Raw genomic sequence first — 12715 nt, forward strand, 5'->3', positions numbered from 1 at the left:
CAAACATTCAAACGACATCTTTGGTGAAAAAAAAATCTTCTGACAAGAGGGAAGGGTATGAAAATATTTTCAGAGAACTTGTTTAATCGCCCAGCAATGTCTTCTGTTCCATTTAGCCCCCAAATCTGAATAATCATGACAGATGGCTTTAAAAAAAAGTTAGCTAAATTTTCAGATAACGCAGCCTTCTGTCATGTTCTACTCTGAGGTTTATGCAGTTTGTTTAGCAGACTCTGAACTGCAGGCTGCTCATGGGTGATCAGCTTTCACTTAGTATCTGCAGAATTCACACCACTTGATACCGTATGCTCAGGACTCCAAGGGGTAGAAATATTGTCAGTTCAGATGACAAAAGATCTTCATAGGCCACCCCTCCTCAGCTCAGATATTAGATCCACATTTTACGCACAAAGCAATGTTGGAAGTGTAAAGGGCCAAGAGACCAGCTCTTGGCTCTATCAGCTAGGCCATCTCTTTGTAGCAGAATAAACTCATGTCTGATGCTATAATTACAAGCCTAATGGACACACTTAATTTATTTTAGAGAACTGAAGTTGATACCCACTAGTGCTATTATTAAAAAGACTAATGAGAGCTGCTCAGTAAGAAAAGAAAAGATTTATTGAATTCCTTTTGGCACCCGGCACAGCTTAGCAATTTTGAGAGCCCATCAAAACAGCAGATATATACCCTACTCAGATGTGCTGTACGGGATGTGAGCTGGGTTTCAGATTTTCAATAACAAATCTGTCACTCCGATTTTAATTAGATGGCTTAAAGCAGCTACATCAATAATGGCAGAATGACGGCTTAGTTCAAAGATCATAGAGATGTTACCCTACTTTAATAGTTCTTTTATACAAGTACATATTTCAGAAGTTTGCGAGGCATTCATCTTGACTACCCCTTTCACCAAAGAAAAGACAAAAAAATATTCCTAATTGAATTGAACCATGAACACTAGTAGTCATCACCATTTCTACGCCAGGCTGTTGCATCCAGCTGGTTAGGAGGTCTAATTTCACACCATGCAGCAATGAAATGCTGCTAACTTTTATTTGTGAGTATAAAATAGCAATATTTCATGACCACAAAATGCCAGTTGACACCGCTGGGTACACCCTCCGCTGGTCTGAACCTTAAAGACAAATAGCTGTCTTGGTTGAGTACTAAAAACTGGACCTTCCTTGTGAAAAGCTCCCAGGAGGGGAGGACCTGGGAGGGGGGGCAGAAGCCCTCCAGAGAAGTTCACACACAGCTGGGAATACTTCTCATCCCAAGAGAAGGTGGGGGTGATGACCTCAGAGAGAAAAACTGTTGCCAAAGGTCCAGCCATTTCTTAAAGGGGTTCTTGCGAGTGTGTGTGCTAAGTCGCTTCAGTCGTGTCCGACTCTGTGTGACCCTATGGACTGTAGCCTGCCAGGCTCCTCTGTCCATGAATTTTCTAGGCAAGAATACTGGAATGGGTAGCCATGCTCTCCTCCAGGGGATCTTCCTGACCCAGGGATCAAACCCACATCTATTGTCGCCTGCACTGGCAGGCAGATGCTGCTAAGTCACTTCAGTCATGTCCGACTCTGTGCGACCCCATAGACTGCAGCCCACCATGCTCCCCTGTCCCTGGGATTCTCCTGGCAAGAACACTGGAGTGGGTTGCCATTTCCTTCTCCAATGCATGAAAGTAAAAATCAAAGTGAAGTCGCTCAGCTTAGCAACCTCATAGACTGCAGCCTACCAGGCTCCTCCAACCATGGGATTTTCCAGGCAAGAGTACTGGAGTGGGGTGCCAGATGAGGCATATGTAATTATCGTTGTATTTCTTTATACTAATTCTTATTATAAGAATAAAAATGTACTGATTGCATAAACAAACACTGTTAATATATACATAAACACTATTAATACAGTGATGTATATCCTTCTGAACTTTACCCCACGGAAATAAATATTTTATACATACACACACACACACACACACTTCCCTTAAAAAAGGAAGTCATGCTATATATATACTGTAAGTTTTTTTGCTTAATAACAATTATTTTTCCATATAAATATATCTCAAAATTATCATTTTAAGAACCATGTAATATTCTGTTATGAATTACCCATATTATTTAATCAGTGCCCTCTTGGGCACTTAGATAGTCCCCAATTATTTTGCAACTGTGTATATACATATATAGTATGAATAATGATACAGAGTACATAAACATGTTCTCTCCATACATGAACATGTACTATGTGTATACATATACAACTGGATTATGATGTTATTATAAATTATCTTAGGATAAATCCTGAGAACTGGAACTCCTAGGTCAAAGTATCTTTATTTTGTTTTGAATACATGCTAGCCATTGTTTTAATGCCTAGACATGGAATATTTGTTTTAGAAGCAACTTCTCCTGAATCAGATTCTGACAAAGCCCCAGACTTCCTACTATCATTTTTTTCAGAGTCATACAAATCCACAATTTCATCTCTGCCTCCCCAACAATGCTGTTTATCACTCTCCAGAATAATATGAACTTTCCCTGGCCCCAATCCCTATAAGGAATCTTGCTCTGATCAATCTTCAATGATGTACGCATGGCTGTATTGACTCCCACTGGCGTGACTAAAGTCCTGAACCTGACTTTCTGCAGCTTCTAAATCTGACATGTTCAGAATGGATACCGACACTTTTTTTTACCAGTGCTATCTCACTACTCCGAATCAGCTCTGCCACTTTTCAGCTTATCTGACCTTGGGACAGTGACTTATTATCTATGAGTCTCAGTTTCTTATGTGGTCAGGTTTCCTCCTCCAGGAAGCCTTCCTAGACCTCCCATGTCTGGGTCAGAGGCCTTTCTTTGTGTCCCCACAATACTTCACACTTCACCCAGCATAATATTTAACCACACAGTCAATGGTTGCCTGATGACCTGTTTTTCCCCAACACTAGACTATCAGAGCAGGAACCATATGTGTCAATATTGACCACGACTTTTGCACCATTCACTGAAGAATGTAATTGTTGAGTGCTTACCTTGTTCCAGGTACCAGGGATACCTCTTTGCTAGAGATATAGCAGAGAACACAACACACATATTCCAGCGGGGGAAGAGCAAGCCAATAGCTCAACAGATCAATATGCTCTATGGCAGATTTGGTAACTGCTATGGAGAAAAATAGGACTTACGTAAGGGGAAAGGAATGCCAGAGGTTAGGGGTGGACTGGGGAAGGCTTGGCAGTTAGGCAGAATGGGGTCTGCGGAGGCCCCCTGAAAGGCGACATGTGAACAAAGGTGTCCAGAGCTGGGAGAGGTCATTCTCCCTGGTTTGAGCAGCCAGCTCCTTCTGTTGGTTTCAGACACAAATGCCCTGCATAATATTTTGCTTAACAAAAAGTATCTGCTGCTTTAAAAAGAATTGGTTTTTCTAAATATATCCCCCAGTATAATCAGCCCTGTGCTAGGTATTACAGAAAGTAACTTTTAGGCTAGCACTGAAACAACGAAAGCTTCTGACGGAAGCTTTAAGTGTTTTTGGATTTAAGTGTTGAGGGAACTGACAACATACACACAAACCCAAATTCATGCTGTAAGTGGCAAGGCTGGGATTAAAATCCTTCTCTGCTACCTCCAGAGCCCACATCTCTCTATTCCACCAGAGATGAGTAAGACCAGCAGGCTGCCAAGTCATTTTAGTTCAAATTTGACAGGACTCCCACAGCACTGGCATTGCTTTGTTTGAATGCCTTTCCCACATGACCTTGCTGTGTTTAGACACCTTTGACAGCCCACACTGAACATAACCTAAAATGATCTTCACTTTAAGAGTTCATTGATTGTGCCTCTGTAAGTTCCAAGTGGTGATTTCCTAAAAATCGTAAGGGATCTTAACTGAGATTTCTTCTCAAAATGTAGATAATTCTAACAGTTGACACACAGTGAGTGTTGTTTAAGGATGTGCTTAGAAAGTATTGCTCCTGGCCAACTATCTACATCAGATCACTGTCCAGTTTTGCCTTCTGCTCCTCACTGCCTTTCTTCTTTTTTCCTGCTTGCTTCCTACTTCCAGCTGCCAGCAACTCAGATAATTAAATGCCAAAGTAGTGACACTTGGCATTTCAATGAGCACTCTCTATTTACTACACAGTCTCTCTCAACAGCCCTCCTGCTCAGCATGCGTGCAAGCTCGATGCTGCTCTGCTGAACTGAAGCACTCCTTTGTTGCAGAGCTGGATGAACAGAAGAAAGATGAACTCGGGCAGCAGCCCAGAACTGAGAGGAGGGAGGCAGAAGATTCCCCAATTTCTCTCCTTGCCACCTCTCAGAGTTTATGTCCTCAATTCAATTAAACAAGCATTTGTTAAGACCTTAGCCCTCTGGGTTCAGTCCTCTGCTGGGATACTTTTTAATGAATTTTGTATTAAACAGGACAGAACTTTAGGTCTTTTCATTTCAACCAGGTATTGGCAAGATATTGTAGTGTACATGATTGCAAAGTGATTTCACCTTGATGGCTCACCTGATTTTATTTGAAACCTATTAGTGAGGACAGAAGTAGACAGTGGATATAAAAGTGTGACTCTAGCTTCTAAAGCTGTAGTTTATGTCTTGGAATAACTGAATTCATTAAAAAGTTTCCTCTTCACCAAAGGTATCATTTGTTTAGACTGCAGCTTAGCCTGGACACCTCCCCTGACTCAGTGAGTCTGGGATAAATATACACCTAGGTACTGTGACACAGCCAGTGCTTCATACAATTCCAGACCATAAGCTCGGAGGACAAGAACCAAGTCTACTCACTGCCATGGCCCCAGTGTCAACCACACGGACAGAAGTAAATCAATGGTGCAATACATAATTTCAATTAAACTGCTTTGCAAGTGAGATGGAAAATTATCTTCAAATCCCTTCAAGCCATACTGAGCTAAATATGGTCTTAAAATCATCAATATGATTATTACATTCACAGATAACTTTTATTCATTCAAATAATACATTTTTTGGGTTGCCTGTTGGGTTGCCAAAAAGTTCATTTTGGTTTTTCCATAATCTGTTATGGAAAAACTTGAACAAACTTATTTTGGCCAACATTGTCCAAACGTTGTTCATAAGACTTGCTAGTCAAATGTCATCTTCCTTTCTTTTTAAAAGCCTTTGTTTTTCTCATTCAAAATGGCAACTCACAGGCTATATGCAAAAAAATTGGCTCATGAGTGTTTTAGGGGCAAATTTTCAACCAATGACCACATTATGGTTAGTCTGAGGCTAGAACCATCATATCACTCTTTATATCACGGGTGTCTTGCAGTACATATGGTATCCAGTAGATGCTGAATTAGTGTTTGTGAAAAGTGAATAACTGAGGAACCCTAAACATGCTAGCCACTACTGCATTTAAAAAGGGAGGAAGGAAGGGAGGAAGGAAAGATGGAAAAATAAAGGGAAGGAAGGAAGGTGTACCAATCCATGTGAAAATAATTTACTATGGGAATTTTATTTTTGAGTGAAATCAGTAACTAATATGCAAGGAGACTATAAAATCCTTGAGTGGTACCCTCTTCATATATGCCACACTTTTCATTAATTTACAGTCAAGATGGACTAAAAGGGACAGGTTTACTCTCTGACCTGAAATACAGACACACACACACACACACACACACACACACACGTACCCCAGACAAAACATATACAACAACAGACACTTTTCCAGACACTGGACACCAGGCAAGGAAAAGTAGGGATTCCTAAGATAAAGAAGAAATGAAGTGAGGCCTCCTACTGCCCCAGCTGACTGCTTCAAGAAAATTTCTGGGTTGCAGCACCGGGAAGAAGGTCCCAGGCAGAAGGCAGTAGACCCTCTAAGTTGAGGAAACAGAGCAAGTAGATATGAAGCAGCTAGAGTTTATAGGACAGAAGAGAGAAATTTACAGAGAAGAGGACGGTCCAGAAAGAGATTTGTACAGGGTCCCCTCAAGTGTTCAGCCGAGAACTGATAAGTAAACGCATGCATGTTAACACACTGAGTGCGAGGGTAACACTGAAGGATTAGAGGAAGCAGTGCTGGGAACTCTTAGAGGGACCCTAGTATGCCTGCCACTCAGACGGAAAGCTTAGAGTTCACAGGATGCTGGGTGGTGGACTCGGGACAGTCATCCTCAGCAGTGAGGAAGAGTTAGCCCGAGACTGAGCACTGCTGCAGGGCTACCTAACAAAACAAGACTGGAAAGGATCAAACTATTTGCAAGCGATTTAACTATTCCCCGGAGCAGAGCTCAGGAATATTTACAGGAATGAAAAAATATCAAGCACCCAACGAGATAAATTCACATTGTCTGGCATCTGATCAAAAACTATAAGGAATGCAAAGAATTAGGAAAATGTGACTCATAATGTGGAAAAAAATCAATCTGGCTTTGATGTATTGATAGATGGCACAGATGTTAGTGTCATCAGGCAAAACCATTAAAATAGTCATTACAACTATATTCTTTATATTAAAAAAGTTAAGAAGAGACATGGAAGATATGTAAAAAGGTAAACTTCTAGAGATGAAAATTGCAATGTCTCATAAGAAAATTACACTGTAAGGGATTAACAGCAGACTTGACATTGAAGAAGCAAAGACTAGCGAGGCTGAAGACACAGCAATAGAGAATATCCAAAATGAAACATAGAGGAAAAAGAGAATTTCTTAAAAATGAACAGAGTTTTTGATTGGGTGTCAGATATGCCTGGCCTCAGAGCCTGTGTTCTTCCCACCCCATCATGCAACTTCTAGCTGCACAGGATCAACGATGCCCTAACTGCAGCAATTTGACTGCTTATTGAGGGGCCTATTCCGGGTGTGAAGTGCCAAAAGTGGGGGTGAAAGTGTGCGGGAGTGTGCATGTGTGGGGAGCAGTCTATATTCATGACCTTCCCTGTAAAAATATCAAATCTGGATGCAAATACATGAATAGATGTTGTGAAGTGTGCGGAATAACCCTGTGTACGAGACAGCAAAAGAGACACTGATGTATAGAACAGTCTTATGGACTCTGTGGGAGAGAGAGAGGGTGGGAAGCTTTGGGAGAATGGCATTGAAACATGTATAATATCATGTATGAAACGAGTTGCCAGTCCAGGTTCGATGCACGATACTGGATGCTTGGGGCTAGTGCACTGGGACGACCCAGAGGGATGGTATGGGGAGGGAGGAGGGAGGAGGATTCAGGATGGGGAACATATGTATACCTGTGGTGGATTCATTTTGATATTTGGCAAAACTAATACAATTTGTAAAGTTTAAAAAAAAAAAAAAAAAGCTCAGCCCCACATGTATTGCTTATGGCTAAAGTGACTGGGTACTCAGAAAAACTACAGTGGAGCAAAGAGCTGCTTTTACACAATAAATCCTTGTAAAAACCCAACAAGTTCCGAATTTACTCTTCACATATTAGTATGGCCCAAGGGCATCTGAAAAACCAGCATTTAATTAAAAATAAAATAAAGTTTTTACTATGGCCCATTGCCCCGCACATAAAATTCTTTTCCCATGAAAATAGTTTATATTAATATGGTGGTTAGCTCAACTACCTTTTTTATTTTTTAAGGAAAACAGGCTTGGCTTCCTGTATCCTTTCATGTGGTGGGCTCTCTGGACCCAGGGTGTGGACTCAGCCCCAGTTCCAGCTGCTGGCGCTGGACATTTGGCATGGACTCAATCACATTAACTCATTCCATCACTCAACCAAGGGATGGCACAGAATCATCATGTAACAAAATCCCATGGTTGGAAGGGATAATAACAGATCATCACTCTATTTATCATTTTTAGCTGCCCAATATTCGTTTTCCCTTTGTAATTCACCCCAACTTATTTTAGGAGAATTAGTTCTTCATCATGAAGTAGTATGAGTCCAAGGAGAAATCCAGGAGCTAGCCACTCTCTAGAGAAACCACAGGGACCAGTTCAGCCAGGGGTTGGGCATGTTATCTATTAACATTTGGGACAATATTGGGTAGTCTCCCCCCAGGCAATGCACTTGAGTAAGCGATTCAGTTGTTAAAGAATTTGTTGGAGATTGTCCGTCATAGAGAAAGTGTACTGACCAAAATTAAGACTGATTCACAAACTCTGAAGATTTTTCCTTTTTTTTTTTTTTTTTTTGGCCATGCCACATGGCACGTGGGATCTTAGTTCCCTGACCAGGGATTGAACCTGTGCCCCATGCAGTGGAAGTGCAGAGCCTTAACCACTGGATCACCAGGGAAATCCCTGGAAGATGTTTTAGATTCTACTCAGTCCCATCCATGGTCCTGAAGCTCTATTTATCCTGTGAGCACCCTACTATCCTGCTTTAGTTTGAAGGCCTTTGCAATACGGTTAATAGTAGTTCCTACCTCCAAAGGACATTAGAAAGGGGAGTCAGTGCATGTAAAGAGCTTAGAGGAGTAGCTGGCACACAGCAAATAATAAATGTTAGCAATAAACAACAATAATAGTGTTATCATTGCTATTATTTTACGTCTATTAAATGGGACAAATAAACCTACCACATGAGTATATTTCAGATCAAATGCTATAATAGATGTCAAAGGTATCATTAACCATACAGTGCTAAATGAATTTACATAAGACTCATCAGAAATTTGAACTCTCTAGGTTAGGGAAACTGATTTTTATACTCCATGGATGGAATTCAGAGAATCCATAGATCTCTTGAAATAGCATGCAAAGCTGTGTGATTTTATGTGTGTGTTCATTTGGATCTCTGTATTTGGGGATAGGGTAGGAGGAGTATCCATAGATTTCATTAGTCCCAAAGCCATCTGTATCCCCAAAGGAGGCAACATCACTGTTTTAGAGCTTCTGGTAAAAGATGTAAGGTCCCTTTTGACCTTAACTAGTGCTTTTCCAAATTTTTGAGACAAGGTTTTCAGTGGAAAGAGCCTCCAGGGTGGCAGTTGTTCACAGCCAATTCCTTGAGCTTGCCCAGGAAATTCAAAAACTTGCAAAATCCAAGGTCAACTTGGGAGCCAATTTTAAGGGGTTGGTGGCTCAGCTAAGGGCTTGCTGGCAGAAGAAGGTAGCCAGCTCTGGCTCCAGGACGTGCCATCAGCTGTGAAGGAAGGGGACCACATAGCCTTCTTTTCTTTTTCATTCTGCCAGAAGTGGCCACTTCGGGGTTGTCTTTGAAGAAAAGCAGTGTGAGGAGATGCATTTCTAGTATAATGATGGCTCCAATGTTATTTCTAGACTGACTGAAGTCCTGTTGGCATATAAGGATATAGAGATAACTTCACTGTTAGAGTAATATGAGATGAGGTGGGGTCAGAAGACAGTGGATAAGAAAGCCTTGCTTGCTTCAGTATAGGGTTCAAAGAGAGAACTACTTTGGAATTTTTTTTAAGGTTTTTGTTTTTACATGTTCTCTTGAGAATCTGAAGATAGAAGATCAAGGCTTTGTTACTTTCAAATGTTCTTTCACCCTCTGTGACTTGGTTTCCTCATCTGTCAAGTAAGGTATCTATGACAAGCTCTCATGGTTCCTTCAGCTCTAACATTTTGAAAATTAGTGGAAAAAGGACAATTTTATACATAAAAGGCCAGACATTTTACTCAATGTCAGTTACATTTTCCAGGCCTAAATTACCACAAATCTAAGGCAACAGAATCCAAATTAATGAAGTTTTACAGAATGAAATATAGCATAGACCCATATTTTGACCACGATTCTAATGGTTGAGCAGAACACTGAACCATGCCAGTGGATACTAACATAGACATTTTCAAACATGACAGGCAAGGCAGAAATGGGGATCATGTGATGACAGATTTAAAACAATCATTAGATACAGGAGAGAAAAGTTGAGAAGACTAAAATTTCACTTTTAAATAAAATGGGGTTATTTCATTATGAAAATAACATCTGCAAATTTTAAAGTAACAATATGAAATTCACTTCCCTTCTTAATTAAAAACCCAGACTATGACACATGTAATTTTAAAATGTAAGGTGAATGAAGAATATGAGAGAAAAAAGAGAACAGATCCTCTTCTGGGGACAGTCTGATAATACAACTTATGTCCCCTTAAGTTGGCAAGTGTAACTGACATTGAGTAAAGACACGGAGGAGAGAGCTGCTTGGCTTTGGAACTCTGTAGCACTTCATACACCATACTGGATCTTGAAACTGCCTACCACTTGAGTCACAGACGAAGTCCAAATGTTTTTCCTACAGAAATCTGCCCTTTTGTAAACCAGTCCTCCTCGGTCTAATCCACTGTTCTCTAGTTAGAGGTGGCTATTCTGCAGCGCACACACTGCCAACTATACTCGCAATTTAGGTTAACACAAAAATAAACAAATAGTTAAGCACAATTAAAGCTTCATTATATAGTTACAGGCTCTCTTGACTAAATCAATTAGTAAATGGATTATACACTTCTACTACTGCTAAGATACAGTGAATGTTAGAAGACAAAAAGGCATGAAAAAATGCATACAACGTAGTCCCTACCTGTAAGGAGTTTACAATCCAATGGAGAAGGTAAGAGTGACAGGAATTCACAGACTGCAAAGCACTTATAAGGAATAGATGGTTTGAGAGGCAAGGCTGGTTTTTCTCCCATATAGAAGGAGAAACTGTTTGGGGGTGATGACCAACTGGTATGGACAAGAGGGAGACAGAAAAGGCAGAGTTTCAGTAAAACTAGAAAAATCAGTAAAAGAAAAGAGTGTTGTCATTAATAAGGTAAAAAAAAAAACATAGAGGAGAATGGAGAGATGCAATCAGGAGACAGGAGGTTCTATTTGGAAGTTTGGGAAACCAAGAAATCTATTAGGCAGGGAGTACGGTGGGGGCGGGGTAGAAAACGGACTCTTGCTTTCAAGAAAGACTGAAGGCGGGAGGAGAAGGGGACAACAGAGGATGAGATGGTTGGATGGCATCACTGACTCAATGGACATGAGTTTGAGCAAGCTCCGGGAGTTAGTGATGGACAGGGAAGCATGGTGTGCTGCAGTCCTTGGGGTTGCAGAGAGTCAGACACTGCTGAGCAACTGAACTGAACTGAGCTGAGACAATGGACTCTAGGGTCTGAACCCAGGGTTGAAGCCCTGGGAAAACTATGTAGCTTTGGGGGCCTCAATTTCTTCATCTATACAATGGAGATAACATTAATATTTACACAGTAGCTCTGCAATAAAGACATATTTACATAGCACCAGTGGGATTCTTAGCATAGTGCCAACTGCACAAAAAACCTCAAATAAATTGTCAGTCTTCAGCTGAAGGGGAAAATTCAGATTCCAAGTCCCAAGGACTAAAAGGGGCTGCAAGTCATAGCTGACTACAGCTCCTGCAACCATTCTAAGTATCTGACCTCCTACAGTGAACCCAGTGTATCTTCCCAGATAAAGGTTCTGACCCAGCTTTTCCTAAGTTCCTCTTCACCTTGTTCCCACCTGCATTCCCCACTGCCACATAACACTTTGGTTTTTCAGCATCTCCTACACTGGCTGCATGGTATCTCTTACTGTCTTTGGTTTCTTGCTCGCCATCACAATTCCCTGAAAAATAAATGTGATTCCATCATTTGACTACTTTAAAAGGCTCCGTTTATCTTCATTTCTTTTTTTTTTTTTTTTTTAAATGGTAAATTTTATATTTATTTTACCACAATAAAATAAAAAAAAATAATTCTGGGACATACTGCTGCATCGATTTTTTAATCTATTGGATGAAACTCTCAATTAGAAAAACACTGGCCTGTGTGATGGAATTGGATGACATCTTACCCAAGGGAGAGCAGAGTGAAAGATGGCGATGGGCAGGGGCACAGAGGAGAGTCCTGAGGGCTTGCCTGCACAGAGGGGCTGGAGAGAGGAGAGCTGGCGTGGGAGCTGAGGCTGCAGAGAGGTGGGGGTGGAGGAGAGTGAGGAGACGGAGGTGCGAGAGGAAACTAGGCAAAGTGATCCCTGGCTGGGAGTGGGCAACTGTGACGCGCACTGCGGAGGGATCCGTGCGAAAGGGCCTGCAGTTTTGGCAATGGAGCAAGGGCGGTTTGGGTGTGAACACTGGGAACATTATGTATTCATAGGATCTACTGATCTATAAATTCATAAAGTTTACCCATATTCTAGAATGTGCTATGCTGTGCTTAGTCGCTGAGTTGTGTCCAACTCTTTGAGACCCAATGGACTGTAGCCCGCCAGGCTCCTGGGGGTGTGGAAAGCATCTCTACCTTTAAACTCTCTGCTGCTCCAAATCCCCTTTGTTAGTGCAAAAATCTTAACATAAACTCACATCACTGGAGTGTTCAGTTCAGTTCAGTTCAGTTCAGTCACCCAGTCATGTCTGACTCTTTGCAACCCCATGAACCGCAGCATGCCAGGCCTCCCTGTCCATCACCAACTCCCGGAGTCCACCCAAACTCATGTCCATCCAGTTGGTGATGCCATCCAGCCATCTCATCCTCTGTCGTCCCCTTCTCCTCCTGCCCCCAATCCCTCCCAGCATCAGAGTCTTTTCCAATGAGTCAACTCTTTGCATGAGGTGGCCGAAGTATTGAAGTTTCAGCTTTAGCATAAGTCCTTCCAATGAACACCCAGGACTGATCTCTTTTAGGATGGACTGGTTGGATCTCCTTGCAGTCCAAGGCACTCTCAAGAGTCTTCTCCAACACCACAGTTCAAAAGCATCAATTCTTCAGCACTCAGCTTTCTTCACAG

General features: G+C 41.4%; 1 protein-coding gene across 3 annotated transcripts in view; it reads right to left on the reverse strand.

The window, feature by feature from the left end:
• GLIS3 (GLIS family zinc finger 3) overlaps positions 1–12715 on the reverse strand; it is a 507521-nt gene that overhangs the window by 162984 nt on the left and 331822 nt on the right. The window lies entirely within an intron of this gene.

The sequence above is a fragment of the Bison bison genome, unplaced genomic scaffold (genome assembly GCF_000754665.1).
Source record: "Bison bison bison isolate TAMUID 2011002044 unplaced genomic scaffold, Bison_UMD1.0 scf7180017864469, whole genome shotgun sequence".
In the NCBI taxonomy this organism is placed as follows: domain Eukaryota; kingdom Metazoa; phylum Chordata; class Mammalia; order Artiodactyla; family Bovidae; genus Bison; species Bison bison.